Source organism: Ammospiza nelsoni, chromosome 5 (genome assembly GCF_027579445.1).
Source record: "Ammospiza nelsoni isolate bAmmNel1 chromosome 5, bAmmNel1.pri, whole genome shotgun sequence".
NCBI lineage: Eukaryota > Metazoa > Chordata > Aves > Passeriformes > Passerellidae > Ammospiza > Ammospiza nelsoni.
The window spans coordinates 47,946,806-47,965,819 of NC_080637.1; the positions used below are offsets into that span (position 1 = coordinate 47,946,806).

General features: G+C 47.4%; 1 protein-coding gene across 2 annotated transcripts in view; it reads right to left on the bottom strand.

The window, feature by feature from the left end:
• The window catches only part of GRIN2B (glutamate ionotropic receptor NMDA type subunit 2B), a 143,989-nt gene extending 128,239 nt beyond the window's left edge, over positions 1-15,750 (bottom strand). For both annotated transcript variants that reach the window (XM_059472091.1, XM_059472092.1), the window contains exons 1-2: positions 15,653-15,750; positions 14,475-14,922 (exon numbers count right to left, since the gene is read on the bottom strand). The gene's annotated coding sequence lies outside the window, so the exon portion shown is untranslated. The remainder of the gene's footprint in view (positions 1-14,474; positions 14,923-15,652) is intronic.
• Positions 15,751-19,014: the final 3,264 nt, after the last annotated feature.

A 19,014-nucleotide genomic window follows, 5' to 3' on the forward strand; every position in this document is an offset into this window, starting at 1 on the left:
GGCATGGGGTTTGTCATCAGAGTAAAGTCAAGACATATCCCTAAATTCACAAGACAATATGGATTGTTCACAGAAATGTCCCCATCATCTGTCCCTCACCAAAAACTACCAAAAGGGCTTCAGTTTGCTTTGGTGGTGACCAATGCTGGGCTGCTGAGTGACAGCCTTGCTGCTCTCAGAAAAAGCAGTAGGTCCTGGAGACCCAGACCCTGTGACAACAACTGGGGGCACTGAGCAGGTGCTGCTGAAGCATCACTCCAAGGTACATTTCTGTACACTGCCTTTCCCTGGGCACATCCCCAAAGTGGGCACAGCACCTTCCAAACAGTGGTGCGTAAGCCTTCTCTCCTCCTTCATTCCAAAGAGGGAGGAGGTGGGAGGCTACTTCAAAGCCTTTCTGTGAGACATCACACCTGTGCAAAGCACACCAGATGCTGCTCAAGCAGCAAGTAGTCACAGAAGCAAGACCTGGGTGCAAAGAGTATCTTTTAGGATTCAAAAGGTAAAAAAGCCTTTCCCTCCTCCAAAACTTCTCCTCCTGAAATCTCCTTCAAAACTCTTCCCCTGCCCCTCCAGCTCCCAGACACCAGAGCCCCCAACAGCTCCCAAAGTAGTTCAAAGGCTCTGAGACACTGGCTTTGCCTCCCCAGCCCCACTGACCACCTGCAGGACTGCCCCAGCCCAAAGCTGTGCCTTATAGAATGAAATGCAGTTGGTCTTGTCCAGACTGTCGGAGGAGAAAAGAAGATGGAAGAACAAGAGAAAGGTGGGGGTGGATGGGGAGCCTGCCCTGGGCAGCACAGATTCACTGCTTCCATGGCTGCTCAGCTCCATGGAGGAGAGGCTGCTGAGCCCAGCTTCTGATAGCCACAAGGCAGCTATGGCTCAGCAGTGTCTAAATGAAGTGGGGGTGTCCTTAACACTATACCTCTGACTGTGCCTGCTGCCCTTCTGCTCTGGGATCCAGATGAAGGGGGTACATCTACCACACAAGTGGGCTGTAGCATCAGCTTCCCTCTTCAAAGAAGAGAAGTCCAAAATAAAGCAACGGCTACTCCCTCCCACCCTCTCCCATGAGTATGTACTGCCAGTGTGGGTAAACCTGTCAGCTGTCTCAGTCCTTCACAGTCCAGGTTTTAGCAGGACCAGAATGCAATTTACAGCCAGTGAAAGTCCAAACAAAGTGTATAAATCTGTCTTCTGGCCACAATCTGTTCTCATAATCCCTGTCAGCTCACTTCCCCCTCATCAGCATCAAGAGGAGGTTTTCTGATTAACTTTCCAGACTCAGAAGGGACAAAGGAAGCTAAGCACAACTCAAGTCACTTGAAAAGCCTCAACATGTGTGAATTGGCTGGATTCATGACAGTTGTTAGCACCATGACAAAGATCTTTATAACAGAACCCATCTCAGTAGAGAGAGAAAACAAAGTGGGTTGCATAAAAAATACCAAACTGTGTCTGTCCTTTGTATGTTCAGAAAACATGAGATGGCATAGATGCACACATACACCTTCCCCACACTTTGCACTTACTTGAAGCCCAAGGGTCCTCCTGCAGGAGACCAGTGTGCTTCTAGTTGAAAAGAAAGACCAGACCTAGGCATGTATCTAAAGCAGAGGAGCCCCATCCAAACCACCTGACTGTATCTCCAGGCACAGACCAAAGACAGCTGCTTTCTGCCAAATGCTGATCAACCAGGATGGAGATGGTCAGCTTGGCTTCACCCAACTGGGAGCTATGGCCAAGAGAAAGCTTAGTGTGGCTTTTACCTTCCCAGTCTAGCACACAACAAGATGATTCCCAATTACACCCTCTCCAAGCCCTTCAGTTTTGCACTGAGGAGCTCCATCCATCCATTCAGCACACCACAACTTCTGCTCAAGGTCCTACAGCTGTTCCCCAGTATGTTCTTCTGTTTACTGGCATGAATGTTTCATGTCTCATTGCCAGTTATGAGGGGCACAGCTTAACATCCTCCTCCTGACTGAAGCTTACCTTCTCTTTACATTACTATTCTAATCTTCCATGCAACATATAATCTCCAGATGATTTTATCCAAGTTCTGTATTTCTTTGGCTGGTGTAATAAACGTGGCATTTCAGTAAAGCCAAGACTCAAGCTGAGTCTTTTGCATACAAACTCTTTAAACCCCAAGGCTTCAACTAAATAACACACATAGGTTTGTCCTGTGCAGGAGAAGCATTGGACCAAACATTTTTGCCACTAAATATTTAGACATCCTTTAAGGAAATCAGAAATTTTAAAGGGAATTTAAGTTTTGAATGTTTTTTTTTCTCTCTTCCTCTGGATCTCTGACCGTAAAATCAAGTTCTAGGATTTTTCCATCAATTTTTGTCCAGCAACTTTAAAACCATTTTATATCACTCTTTCAAAGTAGTTGCGATTATGAGAAAACACAATTAATTTGCCTTTAAAGTCTCAAATTTTGTTCAGATGGAAATTTCAACTATGCCAAATACAGTCATTTTAAGCAGTTCTACAAGAGAGCATTGATTTTTCTCTCTCGGACACAAGCCATGAGGATTTGGGGGAGCAAACCTGATACAACTTAATCTGATCCCAAAACTGAATGTCAGCTAGATTCTATATCCACTCCTGTTTCATACTGCAGGAAAAGCAGTACATTACACGATCAAGAAAACACCTGAAAACTTACATGGAAAAGAAGTGTTTAAGAATATGCTGGATCCTTAAAATCATGTTATTTAACATTTGAGAAAAAAGGAAATCATCAGACACAAGGACAAAAAACAGCACCTTTTGTATTAACATGAAGCATTAATGCAGCATTCATTGCAGGGACTGAAAGAACAGCCTAGACAGTACCTAAATAGCTTTTTATGATGTTCCTCCAGTGACAAAAGTGAACAAGTTTATAAACAAAAATACCTCAAAATTAAATTGATTCAAATAAATATTGGAAGCCGTTGTGTCTTGTACCACAGAACAGATATCCAAAGTCAATCCAGTTTGATGCTGAATCCACAACCAATGCCAAGACTGCCCATTTTGAAGGGACAGTGGAGCCAGGCTCTGGACTGCAGCTGCACCCTTGTACAGGCACACATTGCAATTGGTCCCGCCACAGTGGCTGAACTACACTATCACTGAAGACTGTCACTTCAGAGGACACACAGATTTCTGTATTACCCTGTGCACTTAAAAGCACACAGACTGTCAGGGCAAACCTTCTCTCTAATCTTCTGTTTTCTTTGATTTTTATGCTTAATCACGCAAGCAGTATTTTCTTAGGAAAGATGTGCCTCGATGAAGATGGGCAATGCTTCTTAATGCATGCAGGAAAAAATGTACGAAGACATATAATAAAATGTCATTCTTAAACTAGCTCTGTCCTGGGACACAGTGGTGTTACAAGCAGCAAGCCCTGGCCCATCTCTCCTTAGCCTGTAACACCCAGAGAAGCAGATCTCTATGGGGTGCCACAGACCATCCCTATACCTGGCCATGTCAACAGACCTCATGCACCAGCTTGCCACTGCCTGGTGTGAAAGCAAGGTCTGAGAGATTCATAAATTGTGGTTCAGCTCACCTAAGGGGACATTTGTGTTAGTTGCAAATTGAAATCATGTTTAAGGACCGTTTACATTGGGCACAGACTAAGGAATCTCCAGGCCTCTGAGTTCAAAAAGAGATGGACTATCAAGTACACAGTCTTCTTACAGAGGACAAGACACAAGACAGAGAAACAGGCATTAGGAGATTTTGGATTCCTCATGGAACGTGACTGTTTTCCAAACTAGGCGGTGAAAGAGTAATAATTTAATACACCTCTTGTCTTTTCTAGCTCCTAACCCAGTAAATCCTTAAAATGCATACATGCAGAACAAAAGAGATAATTAAAAGCTTTCAGAAAGCTCATCTATGTAGGCTACCTTTGACTTTAGCCAATGAGGATTAGCTTTTCCAGAGGGCAAGCTGGAGCACATCCATGGGCTTCCTGCTCTACACTGCCCTTCAAAGAAAGACCACTTTTGAAGGGCTTTTTTCTCCACTGACTCCCTGGAGCTCTTCTGAAAACAAGTCTCCCACAGGCAGTGTTCACTTCTGGAAAAACTCCCCTTTCCATATGAAAGTCAAACATCTCACCAAGCTTATAAAAGCAAATGTATAACAAACGACGAGAGGGGATATACTGAGGGATATGAACTGCAGGAATGAAAATCCCAAGTGATTTTAAAGATCTGGAGACAATTGTAAAGAGTTACCTGCACATTACAGGAAACGATAAAAATTTTCATTGGAGCAGTAACTCTGGTTTTCTGTCACAGAGTCCATATTCTCATCCCTCATCCTTAGTTTAGGAGCACTTGCCTGAGGATCAGGACTTTGTTTCCCAGGAATTTACCTCCTCCTATCACTTTATTCCCCACCTGGAATCAGCACTGGAGCTCAATGCTAAATGAAACATTTTGTTTTCATGTCACCGGGAAAAAACAAATGCATCCAAAGCAGAACAAGAACAAACCTGCACTGACTAATTTGGAGGAAGAATTAGCTCCCATGTCTCCTATGTCTCAGAGGACTCCACTGCCTCTGGGCTACAGAGCCTGTGCCTCTATTTCTTTCAGGTTGAAATAAATTCTCTTTTTATAAGTAATTACTTTGTATTGGGCCAAAGAAACAAACTACCTCCACAGCCCAGTCGTTAGAGCACTCCCTCCAGCACAATGAATAGGCATTTATATAAAGTAGAACAGTTCCAACTGGAGAAGTTCCAACTGAGAAAGCATTACTGCAGAGGACCCAGTAGTCTGAGCCCTCATCTTGGTTATGACAACCTCAGGGACAAGTCCCCACTTCGAAGTATGCAGAATAAGGATGCATCACACAAAACCCTGTTAGTTTTCTGCCCACCAGGCTACTAGCTATTCTTTTCTCTGCTTTTTCATGAAAACACATCAAACACTCTAATTAAGCTCAGTGCACAACTAGCAAAACCTCTGAAATTACTTTTTTTTGTCGGTTGGGCAGTTAACCCGTTTCCAAACCTCTTCTGTCAAAAACATTAATCATCTTCTCTAATATCAAAAGCTGAAATCAGGAATCAATCTTCCCTAACAAAAAAAAAAACATAGGAGACTATCAAGGCAAGGCATGTCATTAAACAGCCCTCATCTATGCATCTCCTGGTTTCTGAAAGTTATTATGCCCTCCAGTAAGAAAAAGGCCATTGTGCAGAAAGGGGTGTTCATGTATGATACCCTCTGTGACAGCCAGCTGCTGCTTCAGACAGCACCAAGGTACAGGCATTCAGATCCTGCAAAGTTCTCTGAGTCCGAAAGTTCAGAGAGCCTTGGTGCCCCTTTACTCTACATAGAAATGTTGCAAATTAAAAATGGTGTGATCCTTGGCTCTCTCTCTGAATCCCTGGTTTGAAAGTTCACAAACTTCCAAACCAGGGATTCAAAGTGCTTTCTGCAAGAGCCACTGTTATCTTTCAAGGCAGCCATCCCACAGCTATCCTCTTTTTCTAAACTACCTAATTTTTGTCTCCTCCTATTTAGGATACTGGTGCCCCATCACTTAATGAAATTATTGCAATGTCCTTCCTGAGATTCTATTTATACTTTCATGGCCTTTACCACTGTTACTTTCAGACTGAGTCTTAAAAGCTCCCTTCCAGAAAGACAGTACTGCAGACCACATCCACGCTGATTTTTTTGACTTCCAACACTTCAGGACACTATCTATATAATTTCAATTATATATGATAGTCACCTTTTCAGTAATAAATTAGAGGGTAATTTCAAGTTGCACCAAAAACGTGGAGAGCTGAAAGGGAGAGACTATGAGAACAGATTATGTCATTCTGTCGCTTTCATTAGACTCTCCCTTGGGGATTGTCAGCCTCTGATGTTTCAGCTTGCCTCTGCCGAAACACACGTCTGACAGGAGGGAATCTCCCCTGAGATACTTAGGCCACTGACTACAGCAGCCAGCAATAATAGAGAATTATAGAGGAGGAGAGAGAGAGGGGTGCAGGGACAAGCAGATCCTTCCCATGAGCCTTCCATACAAGCGTATGCCTACGTGCAAGTAGCCGCCAGTTAGTGCATTCTAGTGCATTTCCTCTGCCACAGTGCACTTCAAATGCATTTCTAAGCAAAGCCCTGTGACAGAAATTCCCCAGCAATCCAGCTGTGTACAATTAAACAACATCCTGTTTTATCTGGCACAAAGAGCCAGCAGCAAATTTACAGCAGCAACCCCTCCTCCATCCTCCTCCTGGGGCAGGTGGCAGCACCCTGACACCTTTCCATGCAGCAGTGGAGCCGTTCTTCTCACTGCACAGGCTTCAAAACCACTGCTGTGAAGAGTTGGGATTGTCCTTGGCTTTAGGATCCTAGCAGTTCTTCTGCAACTCATTTCCAGATGGTATTGATTTAGGACCTTCAACTTTCACATTCCAAAGAGCCACTGTGTATCTCCAGTACCTTGTTTCCAGCTGTGAGTAGCAGAAGTCTCATGTGACACAGGGAAACCACAGTCCCTTGTTATGACAGACTTCAATCTCTGACCTACTCATGCCCCACTGTATCCTGCTCACAGCCCACAGCCAGAGGTAACAGCATGGGACCACTGCAATCTTAAGATATCCATGAGACTACTATGCCTATATTTACGCCTGAAAACAAATTTCTGTTCATTAGGAAATCTGTGATGTAGGACATGGCATTTGCACTAGTAAATTATCATCAGGTTGGTGACACCAGATTTTATCTGCCTCAGCTGGCTTCAAGTAGCCATCTCACCTCCTAGTCTGTTTTGAAGTAGTGGATTTAGTAGTTTTACATTTGTTTCCTTTCCTCCAAATTCTTCAGAGGTTATACATGCAAGAAACCACATCCATGTGAGAGAGTTGTATACATTATATCCCAAAAGAGCGTGGCAACCCTAACTAAGAGATTAGGTGAAGAAGCTAAACAAAAAAGTGAAATCCAAGTATAATAAGAGAGTGTATTGTGTCATTTCCTCTATTTGGGTCAGAGTGTGTCCGGGACACCTGTATAGAAATTCCTGATTCCCACAAAAAAACACCAGAGGTCAGGATTACATGCTTGTCGCTCTATTTTAAAATAGTGTAATCCACCAGCAGGGCTTCTCCACAGTCACCATTTCTGCTGAGGCACAGGAGGATTTACACTGGTACAGGCCTTAGGCCGCACAGCATGTTCCCGATGCTGGCCAAACTCACAAGTCCAAAACAGCCCTTTCAGCCATCTCAGCCTCTGGCAGGGGAAGCTCTACTGACCCGAGGTGGGAAGATCCCTCACAGAACTTCACTGTCAGAGCTGTTCATCCAAACGCCAAGCAGGCACAGAAAGCTCCTCCAACTCAGAGCACAAAGAGATGTGACTGTGAAGGCTGGCTAGTGGAGCGATAATCCTCAGAAACCACAATGCTCATGGCTGCCCGTATCCCACTTTTCCTTCTGGAAGCAGCAAAGAGGAGTAAAAAGAAGGTGCTTTTAAACTATCTCATCTTGCAAGACAAAAGAATGACATCATGCAATAGCAAGGTGTGAATTTTCACATCTCTCAGTGTGTGACGGTCAACCTCCCCTCCCCCTGCAGTATCAGGTTTTGACACAGCAGTTATTCAGATGCTGTGATAGTGCAAAGCCTTGAAAGCTGTGGCTACAAACAGGTGAGGATTCTGAATGAAAGAGATGGTCTCAATCTAAACAGCCCAACTTATCCCAGGATTCAAGAACTGTGCTTGCAAATGCTAAAGCATCGTTCACACAAGACATGTTTGTAAGCCTCTTCTGCCCGATTTCTATACTGCAGCTCTTGCCAGTCCCCTGGACAGTATGAGCTGTCACAACCTACCAGAGGTTTTGTAAAGCAGGCATCTTTGGGGAGCTCCTGATACATGCAAGCTGTGCCACCAGTTGACACCATTATTTTGATTCCTACAGGTCCCATATTAGATTTGTTGCACAGAGGCAAACCCAATCAGGTTCCTCCAATGGGACAGTCTCTCCCTCCTGCACACAGGACAAATCAACCTCATTATCTTTCTTACAAAGTTGTTTGGTTAGGCATGCAAATATCATGATCTGAGGTTCACTGGAGACAGACTTTATTAGATACAAAATCCTGATAGTTCAGCACCTACATCTAGCTTTAAATATTGTCAGTCACAGCTAATCTGCCAAATTTATCAGCTCTTCTACTGTCACTAAAACATTAGTGCAGTAAACATTTAATTTGATGTTTAATCTGTATTCTCTCTGCTTCATCTTAAAGTCATTTATTTCCTGATCTGTCCTCTGTGACTAATGAGAATAATTGGCCCCTGTCTTCTTTCTGTAACAGTCTTTTATGTATTTGCAGACAGCTAAGGATCCACCCACAGTTGTCTTTTCTCCAGACTGAGCTCCCCTAGGTCTCTCTCATTCTTTCTTTACAGGTCTTGTTTTCTCTGCTCTGTGATCATCGTCTTAGTTCACTCCTGCACACTCCCCCCAGTCCTTCCCTCTCTTGGAAGTGCTGCCCTCAAACAGAACATCGTTACCTAAGCAGAGCTAAACCACATCTGTAAATAGGTTCTAGACAGATCATTTCACTGCTTTGAACAAACAGGGATTGTATACAATCTGTATTCTGTGTACAGAGCTCACACATGGGCTGGACAGTGCGTTTGGAGGAGGAGGGTGGTAGCTACACTGCTTAATTCCTTGATCCGTGTTTGAAAATCCAGACTGGAAGCACAGTAAGCAAGAACTGTTCCATAACTAAATAGCTATGCACAGGCAAAGCAGACTAGGCTGACTGCTACCTTGAGAGGCAACTTAAGAGTTTGTCCCATGGACGGTTAACCGGAGGTGAGCTCCTACAACCCCAAAATGCCAGGGGCGTGCAGGAGTGGCAGAATAATATCCCATGGATTATTCAGGCCACACAACCTGGTGGCCCTGCACCTGTTTTAGTGGAGGAGCAATCAGAACAGATAATCCGCCAAACATGAAGATCAAATTCACATTTTTCCCTTTAGAGTGTTTCTTTCCTATAAATGTTTCAGCACAGCCTTGCACACCAATGTTAGTAATACTGTACACATGCTTTGGGAATACAGAAACATCTTCAGTATTCAGAGCTAGCAATCTAACCTTTTACCTCAGCCACTTTCTGTGGCTCTTTTCAGTTCTGAACCTTCCCTGTGGATGGGGTTTGAGGTATATGGAGTGAATGGTGCAGAGATATCAGGCTAGTATCCCTTCCACTTTGTGCCAATAACCTCTCTCATTCAAAATTTCTTTTCCCCGAGATATTTAATCAATTCATCTATATTGATATATATAGATTATATATATTGATATAAAACATGGTCTTTGATTGCTTGTGTTAGAAAGGGAAGAGAGCCACCCAGCATACTTTGCAGTCTAAAAATACCAGCTGTATTGGGAAGATGAGCTGGCAGTGAGTCTCAGAACACATACCCTTTCACTCTTCACTTTTTTTGGTGACCCTGGGTATGGAAAAAGAAGTTTTTTATTCTTCTCACATGAAACATATTCAATGTATATGTAAAAAATTTATAAAGAAAAGTCTGTCCCTTCTCCTGCCCAGAGTCAGTGTTCTCTTCTGTTTCCAAGAAAACACTGAATAAAAGACAGCCTTGCCTCTAGAGGTCCAAATTAGCCATGGTTTGAATTGAATTTGAATTTGCACAATTTGCACACTGCCTTGTGCCATACATTTGTTTCTGAGTGCATAGAGAGGGGATTTTCTTCTCTGCAGTGACCTCAGGCACATGGAGATACGCTGCTTGGTTTGCACAGATCACCACCCTGCACTTGGTCAACTTTTACACACACCAGTTCACATTCCAATGTACAATTCTAGCTGGGAGCTTGTGGCTTGCAGCTTAAGAAAGCAATGAGCTCCTGAACAATAAAGAATGGGTTTGCTTGGATTTTTTTTTCCCCAAAATGAAAAGTAGCTTTAACATTTAACCTGGTCAGATCAATCTCCTAGTTCCCAGGCACTTAGCACCAAGGCACTAATTGTGTCAGAGGGAGCATCAGTCCATACCTGCCAGGAATCTTCTCTTTCCTGTCTTTAGGTAAACAGACAAGCAAGAAAGGTAGGTCAGAGGGATGGTGGAGCCCCCTTTGTGCTTGGAGAAATGGGTTTTTTACTTCCCATTACAAGGCGCTTTGCCTTGTAAGCAAAAAGCAGAAAGACAAAACTCATAAGAAGGGACAAGGCAGTAGTAGCAGGTGGGCCATGCTTAGCTTCAAATATCTTATTTTCCTCTGATTCCCTTTCTACTTATTTCAGTGCTGTGATCTTCAAACTGCCATTTCATTTTACGCAGGGAGGTACCCAAGGCAGCAGCGAGTCTGTCTGACTGCAGCAAAGTGACAATTAATAAGTTGACTCACTTTGGTGTAAAGAGTTCTTGTGGATGGGTGGACAGAGGACAGATCAGGGTAATAGACAACTGATCAGCCCTGCTTCTCCCAACCACTTTGTGCTTTTCTCTCAAGTATAAATAAATATCAAAGAGAGCTAATCACAGAACTGCAGAAGAGTCAGGCAGGCCTGATGTCAGGCAGAGTGCATACTACGAGCATTCCATGGTGGATTAGGCAATCACAATACCCTGAGCCATTTTGCTCAGAAAGATCATCTAGTCCATCTTTCCTATTAACTAATCCTTTCTTTTTGTGATTAATTGCAGCTTACAAAAACAAAACTGTAAAAATTCAAAAAACCCTCTGCGCGTTCTCCAGCTGCAAGGTAGCTGTCTCGCCACTGCCCACCAAACCACACTGCTAAGTACAGAACAGGCAGGGAAGAGTTGTGGCCTCCCTAAAGGCCAAGAAGGGGACCAGACCTCAGTCTGGACTATCTCATAGGCAGCTTTTGTGCGTCCTAAGGATGGGAATGTGGAATGGAGCCCATTGCAGATACAAGCAGTGCTATCTGTACAGTGCTCCCACCCTCTGCCAGCTTGGGGGAATGAAAAACAGCACCAGGAATCAAATCCAGACCTCCCACATGGTGCTGCAGAGAGACAGATTCCTGGTGCCAACCCAGGCAATGTGAGTCCAGTGTGGGAATCCAAGCACAGCTCCACAGCTCTGGCACTGGAAGCGAGCAGTGCCAGAAGCACCTGCCCTCTTCCAAACCAAGCACTAGAAATAGCCCCAGCAATATGAAATATAAATTAATTCTATCACCTTTTCCCCCTCTGGGTTAGGGTTTGGGGATCAGGTGCTTGTTCATAGGTTGATAGACTTTTTATACAGGGACAGTTGGAAAATCCAAAATGAGGATAATAAAAGTCAGAGTGTCAGTTATTAGATGGGTATAGCAGCTTGGAATTTTTGCCCCTGTTCTGTATTTTCCACCTCTCTGTGATCTCTTGCATGATGTTCTGGCATGTACAGATGCAACGTAGAACTCGGCCAACAATCTTGGTGTCCTGAGACCCTTGCCCAGAACAGGACGGCTGGGTGCCGCTGCTGACACCTTCCTCTGCTCAGCAATGGTCTCACTGACACAGGGATCACAACAGGCACCAGCACTGACACAGGCTGAACTGGCTGCTGCAGCAGGTGTGCCGACAGATCAGAGCCCAGGGTCCCTGGGAAGAGGAGCTGTGGCTTTCACCATGCTTCCTTCCTTTTCTCTGCTGAGATCTGCATTGTTACCTGTGTAACAATGACTGAGCCAAGAGGAATTTGAAGCTAATCTCACCATCCCTGGGCTGCTTCCCGACTCTGCCCTCAACCTGTTCCGTTGTGTCCCAACCCTCTGAGACCTCCACCCAGGACTGGGAGACAAGCTGGTGTGGTGAGGGACCAAAGAACAGCAAGATAAACGGAGGCGACAAGAGCTGTTGCTTTGGGGCGGCGTGGGTGTGCAGCTGAAAATTGCCCACACCCACAGCTCCCCTCCTGCAGAGCACCCTGCACCCACGAACAAACTGCTGCTCTGCAGAGCTGCAGCTGGGGCACACCAGGTCATGGCAGGGTACGGTGTCCCTGCTCTGCTCCCCACGGCCCTGGGGTGTGGGACAGCACTAGCGCCCCATGAGCTGGGAGCGCTGCACACCCGGCCCTTCCTGCCTGCCCAAGGGGCAGCTCAGGAGGGATCAGCTGCCTCCATGCACTGCTTGCAAAGCCCGAGGTAGCTGTGCTTGATGGTGGGGAAAGCAATGGTAGCGGACATCTCCTTTTGCCCATACTGGAGCTTGCAGAGAAGATGAGGAAAAGTCACAGGTAAAGGCAGCAGCCAGAGAGATTGGGCAAAAGGCAGTAAAGAGTGAGGATGTGGGCCGGTGCTCCTGGCTCCCACGGCTGAGCACCAAAGGTGTAAGACCCCTCCCCAAGTCCCAGCTGTGCACAGCCTGGCCCTGGTCGCGGCTGCGGCCCCGCTCGGGCCGGGTGCCCGGCGGGCAGAGAGCTGGGCACCGCTCCGAGGGGAGCAGGCAGCCTGGCCCCGCTGCCGACGGCTGTCACCCTCTCCTGGCACCCGAGAAATCCGATGTGCCTGCAAAACCCAGAGTAGGGGGCAGAGGGGCAGGGACTGAGCCCACCCTCCCCTTTCCGTGCATCCCCCTGGGTTTGTGCTCCTAGGGGCTCTCGGGGGTAACCGATGGCCGATGAAGGGGGCTACAATCCCCCACCAGTCCGGTGCTGGGGTCATGGGAAAATCCAGGAACTGCGAGGCCTGAGAAATTCCTTCGGAAAACGGGGGAAAGGCTCCCACACGCCCTCCTCTCCGCACAGGTAAACTTTCTACTCCCACTTGCGGCGAGGCAGGGAGAGCTCAGGCAGGGAGGATCCAGGCGCGGATACCCTGGGAAGCCTTAGATATTTATAGAAGCACAGCCAGAATATGTCAGGAAAGGTGGCTCTCAACCCCTTCACGCGGAACCGCTCTTGGTTTTTAACAATAGGCCGACAAAATCCCGCAGAAATGTAGCAAGGAGCTGCTGGAAGGATGCAGGCAAAGGAGGTGGTAGGAAAGGCGCGCCCCCGCCTCGGCATGCTCGGGATGCACCAAGGGCTCCGAGTGCCTCGAGGCTTGCCCCACCCCGCAGCGGGGCTGGAGGATGACCCCCCTCTTCCTCCCTCTGCCGTGGGGTGCGCCTCCCGTTCCCCTTGCCGTCCCCCACCCAGTGCCAGCCTTGCGGTCTGGGAGGGAGAGGCGGCTGGGGCAGCCTGGGCGGGGGCCTGGCCATGCGGGTGAGGGTGCCTGGCAGGGGCCGGCGGTGCGGGTGAGGGTGCCTGGCAGGGGCTGGCCATGCGGGTGAGGGTGCCTGGCAGGGGCCGGCGGTGGGGGTGAGGGTGCCGGGGGTCCGCCCCGGGGGGGCCGTGCAGCAGCTCCCCCTGCCCCCGCCGCTCCCGGCGTGGGGGCGCGCACACCCACGCGTGACCGGCGAAGCGGCGCGGCGGGCACGGGCTGAGGCTTAAAATAACCCCGAGACGTTCAACACCTTGTGCCCGGCGCTCCCGCACCCCCCGGCTCCCTTTGTCTTGCCACCATCTTACGGAAAGACTCACATGTCACGTTACGGTCGGGATGCACCGGTATCTCTCGCGTATCTAGAGCCGAGCGGCACGATAGCCATTTTGCATCCCTCCCGAGTGGGCTGGGGAAGGGGCTGCAAGGCGAGGGGGAAGGATGGGGCGAGGCGAAGAGGGGCCACGATGCCCGCTGATAGCACCAGGGGTACGGGGATAAATTAAAACACGTGAAGTTGCCTGAATACAGCGCCTCGTAGGTTCAGGCTAAGTCGCTTGACGTGCTTGGACTTAAAATAGCCCTCCACCTCCACGCAAGCAGGCGCACTGGCCCCGGCGCTGGGCGGGCTCCTGCCGCGGTGCCAGGGGCGGCCCCGGCCACTCCCCGGGCCCCGGCCCCGGCCCCCGCGTTAGGCCGCTCACGGTCGAGAGCCGGCGTGGGTTTTCGGTAATGCACCACCCTCCCCGGCAACAAGCGGGTTTCTACGTCCTGTTGTTGCTGACCGGCTCTGCTTTCGTATCAAAGCATGGCAAGGAGCCGCTGGACCAGTGAAAAGGAGGAGGCAATTTGCGGGTGGATGGATGAAAATTATTTTCGTTTTCACCCCTTTCCAAAGCTGTGTTCCTCCTTCCGTGTCTCTCCCGACCCCACCTGCCCACTGCCCACCCCCCACCCCCCCCCCGAAAAAAAATCACAAGGGACTTTCCCCCAATTCACAACGTGGTACCTAAGTCAAACCCTTTCGCCTTCTCTTCATGTCCTATTTGATGAGCCAAGAGGGAATCAACATGTCTGGTGAATGTTGGGGGTTATTTTCCCCTCTATCTGCTTCTAAAAGCAGCATCTCTAAACCTTTTGTTCTACCGTGAGTGATCATCCCTGGGCAAACCCGCGTACCAAAATGAGCTGCAAGCAAAACCACAGAAACAAGAATTTCCCTACCTTGGTTTGTAGAAGCAGAACCTCTAGACGGACAGATCAAGGGAGAGAGCATGTTGGGAATGTCCAGTCTCCTCTTCTTGCTTGCATATCCACATAAGAAGAATAAGGGTCGGGGGCAAATGTGGGGGAATGAGTTAAAAAACAATCCTATTTGGCTGTAAAAAAAATAGAGGTTTCTTTGTGGCAATCTTGCGTCTTGAAGCGGTGCAAATTCAAAAGCTGGAGAGAATCACTTCAGAGGATATTCAGCGCGAGTGGTGAGGATCATCAAATGCAGGTTCCAGAGTAAGCATTCCTTTCGCCTTTTTAATGATTATTCTTATAATTATTCTCTCTCTTTTTTTTTTTTTTTTTTCCTGGAGCCCTAGTGGAGGAGGTTGTGTTTAATGCAACTGGAGGTCGGTGCCGTTCTTCTGTGAAGCATGATTATCCTCAAAGCGTCCCCTTCCTGAAGGGAAAAATAAGCATCAATTCTGTATTAGAGGGATCTGAAGGGGACAGAAAACGCTCCCCAACAAAGACATTAATATATTGAGAAGAAAGGAAGGCAAAACGCATTTCCCAATACTGCACACAAGCTGAATTTAAAAAAAAAATTAAAAAAAAAAAAACAGCTGGCACGAGTCTATAAATAATTCAGATACGGGCTGACTACACCATTCCCGGGATAGGCATGCATACGAGACGAGAAAGCGGGCGCGATGTGAATCGCGGAGAGAAAGCGGCTCCCCCCCCGCGGCCCCCTCCCCATGCACGCACAGCATTTCGCCCACCCCCGGGCCCAGCCCCCGAGGGCTGGCGCGGGCCGTGCCCACCCCTCTGCAGTGCTGCCGGCTCCGCTGCCCGCCGCGCACACGCACCCGCACCGCCGCGGGGCTGGGGGCACGGCGGGGCTGCTCCACCTGCCGCGGGCCCCCGCCTCCTTCGGCCCCGGCAACACAACCCTCCGCTCTCCGGGCTCGGCTCGGGATTTTTTCTTTTTTTTTTTTTTCCTAGGGGTGGGTGGATGGCTGGGAGTGTCCCCACCACCACCTCCTCCAGCACAGCCGGACAGGGCTTACAGCTATGCAGGCATTTATTTAATGAAGCCGCAGATATTTATTTCTTTTCCCCTCCTTTGTCGCTCGGTAAAAGATTCACACTTGGAGCTGTCATAAAATCCAGACCCACATACATACCAGCAAATCCTGCTTCAAGCATTCGGGCTGCTCTGAGTAGCTACTGCCCCCCTCTCTGCCTGCAAGGCTGATCCGCCTCAGACATGCTCAACTTCTTCATTCTCTTCTCTGGTACTGCCCGGGTGGGAGATGAGGGGCGGGGAGGTGGAAGTGCTCAGAGCATCACTCTAAAAATACATTAAAAAAAAAAAAATCTCTGCAATATAAAAGCTCCGAGAATGCCTCCCGGAGGTGGGGAAAGCATGGGAAGGTGAATTAATAAAGCAGCTTAATAATTAATAATAATTAAATATACCCGCGGAAAATGGTGGGGAGGGGGAGATATCGAGGGGCGGAGAGGGGAAGCTGTGCGAGTGAGCAGTGGGGGAAAACGGGGGGAGAAGACGTGGAGGAAGGACAGCACGGGCAACGGGAGACCAAACCCTGGCCGCTGCCGGCGGGAGGGAGCAGGTCTCGGCTCGGCGGGGGGAAGGGGGAGCCCGCTCCGGGCGGCACCTGTGCCTCCGGCCGAGCCGAGCCGGGCCGGGCCGGGCCGAGCCGCAGCCCCGCGGGGACCGCCCGGGGCTCCCTGCGTCCGGCGCCCTCTCGGACCGCGACCCGCGTGTTTGGAAGCAACCGAGAGCAGGAATGCTTTAAAAAAAATGTATTAACAATAACCATAAAATAGTAATAATGAGAAGAAAGGAACGGGCACCCAGCCAGCAGGCAGGCAGCAGAATTGGATCCAGAGGAAAAGAAAGCAGTGAGAGCAGAGATAACGCTAATATCCAAATTGGATACTCCACAATTAAGCCCGGTGCTTTAATTGCTATTCTCAGAGCCCCTTGGAAGCTAAGAAACGTGAAATCAGCCTGAACAGAAAGGAACTCGTGCCTTCATCCTCATCCTGCCCTGCCCATAGATGCCTGCACCCTTGCAGCCCATGGTGCTCTCAGCCTCACTGCAGGAGGGCAATCCACTCTGTGGTCACAGATCCATCCCTGTCCCCTCCTGTGCCATGGGTGGCCTGAGAAGAGTGTGCTCTACCCCTCTCAGAACCAGAGAATGGCCCTAGAGTAAGTCTTGCTCCCACCAGGAAAAGCCAGAGTGGGTAACAAAGCAAACCTCTTCCAGGTGGAAGTGTCAAATGCAGTGTCCTTCACTCTAGGGTTGCAAACACCCACTCTGCCAATGTCTGAGTCTTGGTAGGAGATTTGGAAGAGCTCAGATGGTCCTTGGTGACGCCCTAGAAACAAGAGCACCGAGGAAAGCCCTCCCCCTGCTTCCCTGCCAGCTCCAGGGTCCTGCAGGAAATCAGACCCCAGGCCGAGCATCACACGCTCTGCCTCAGTGCCGATGCAGACTGCACTGTCCAGCCTTTGCATCCCTCCACTGAAAGCACCCTCCAAGGAACACACAGTTGCTTGGACCTACCTAGCACTCTCTATGTCCAGGAGCAGTGAAGAAGATGCAGCTCAAAAGACAGGCAAGGAGAGCTGGATCCCACATGTCAGAGAATTGTGTTCCACCTTTGTTGCAGGTATGTATTTGCAGGGCAAAACATGCATATGGCCAAGGTTTCTGAGGGAGGAAGGCCTCCTAAAAGAGCCACTGTGGAGTCTCTCTTAACCCCCAGGTCCTTTCTCAGTTTGTACCTCAGAATCGATCCACATGCTGCAAATAGAGTTTGCTGGTCTGTAGGGAAGGTTATGGACAGAAATGTGGCTGTAGCGCTGTGTGCATCTATATCAATATGCCATCTGGAGCTTGAATGAATTTCTGTTTCCATGTGTAGTGTGTGTACAGTGATATTTTTTCATGTAGCTGCAGTGACCACAAGCAATACCAATCTGTGCTTGAGCTCTTTGACAAAAGCAGACACCAATATTTTCATTTTGACAGCCTGGATCTTCCTGAGGGTGCTGGTAAGGGCTGTTCTCCTGTAAGAAAGATTTTCCTAACATTTTTAGGCATGCTTTAAAAAGTGACTATGATATTTTGCATTCTAATTTCAGTAAAAATGGAAGACATATTAGCCAAAGCCTAAAGTAATCTGAAATTATCTCAGAACAGTTGGAGAAAAGAACTGTAGAGTGATACTTACATACAGAAGCTACTAATAGCTGAAGAGATTAGTCATTTGACTTTGCCATTCCTTTCACTGATAATAGTGATACAGGAATAGCAGATGTGGTTTGGCCAAGGGATGTTTTTTCCTTTCTGTATGGCAAGAAGGGACAAACTATGACTCTACAAGTCCTCCTGCATTCTTCTGGATGAAATAAGCTGACAAGGAGCTTGACAAAAAGAGAGGGAGTGGTTTTCATCCAGCATATTACTTAGAAACACAAAATGGAGGGTTAAGTATTTCTAGGAACAATTTTCTGACAAGGGGCTGCAATCATTTTAAGGAAGTCAATGATATTTAAGGTTATATTTCCCTGTGATCTTAAGATGAAGGAATTCATCAACTGTTTTTCTTTATAAAAGTACACAACTCCACAGTTACATGGTACATGAAAGCCTTGTTTACTTTCAGGATGAGACTAGTTGCCTTTCTACTTGATAGATATCCATGAACATCTTACATAAACATAATATATATGTATATTTATCATTCCCTCCTAAATAAATCATAAGGGCTAAGTTCTTTATAGTGATTAGGGGCCTGAGTGTCCAGTTCAACAATTTTTTTCAGACAAAATGGGTACATTCCCCTTGATCAAAGAAATCTGGCTTAATTACAAGTTTGAAATCAGGCACATAAAAATGCCAATTGCTTTCAGAATTATCTTCTCAAGATGTTGCACAGCATCTAACCCCCAAATTATTTTTATATTAAGATGTAATAGTTATTGTAAATAATGTGTGTGGAGGTTGGCTCCAAATAAAAAACGTTGCAAAATCTACAGCAGCACAGTACTGTGGCAGGGTTTACTCTCACTAGCTTGGGTAGGCTTGTTTTTTTCTCCAGTCAACTAAGATGAATAAACTGCATGAAATGAAACAAATAGCATCTCTGATAGGAAGCAGTTTTTCAAACATCTCTTTAATTCAAAAACACTTAAATGTTGTTTGTAAGACAAATTGAGGGATTTATTTTAAACGGGTTCATGTTTACTATAAATTAAGGGCTACAGTATTTTTGTCCTGCCTGAGATAAAAGAATGTGAATGAAAGTTCTTATATCAAAAGCAAGCAGGGCTGGATGTGGCAGTGATGATGTTGGGGAGGATGCAGTCCAGAAGAGCCATTCTGTCACAACAGAACAGCCTCTGCCAGCACTGACAGGGACCAAAGGCCCTACAGGAGCTTTGACCCTTAGTCAAAGACCCTTTGATACCTGCTGACTTTGTAAAATCAGAGCCTATTTCCAGGGCCCT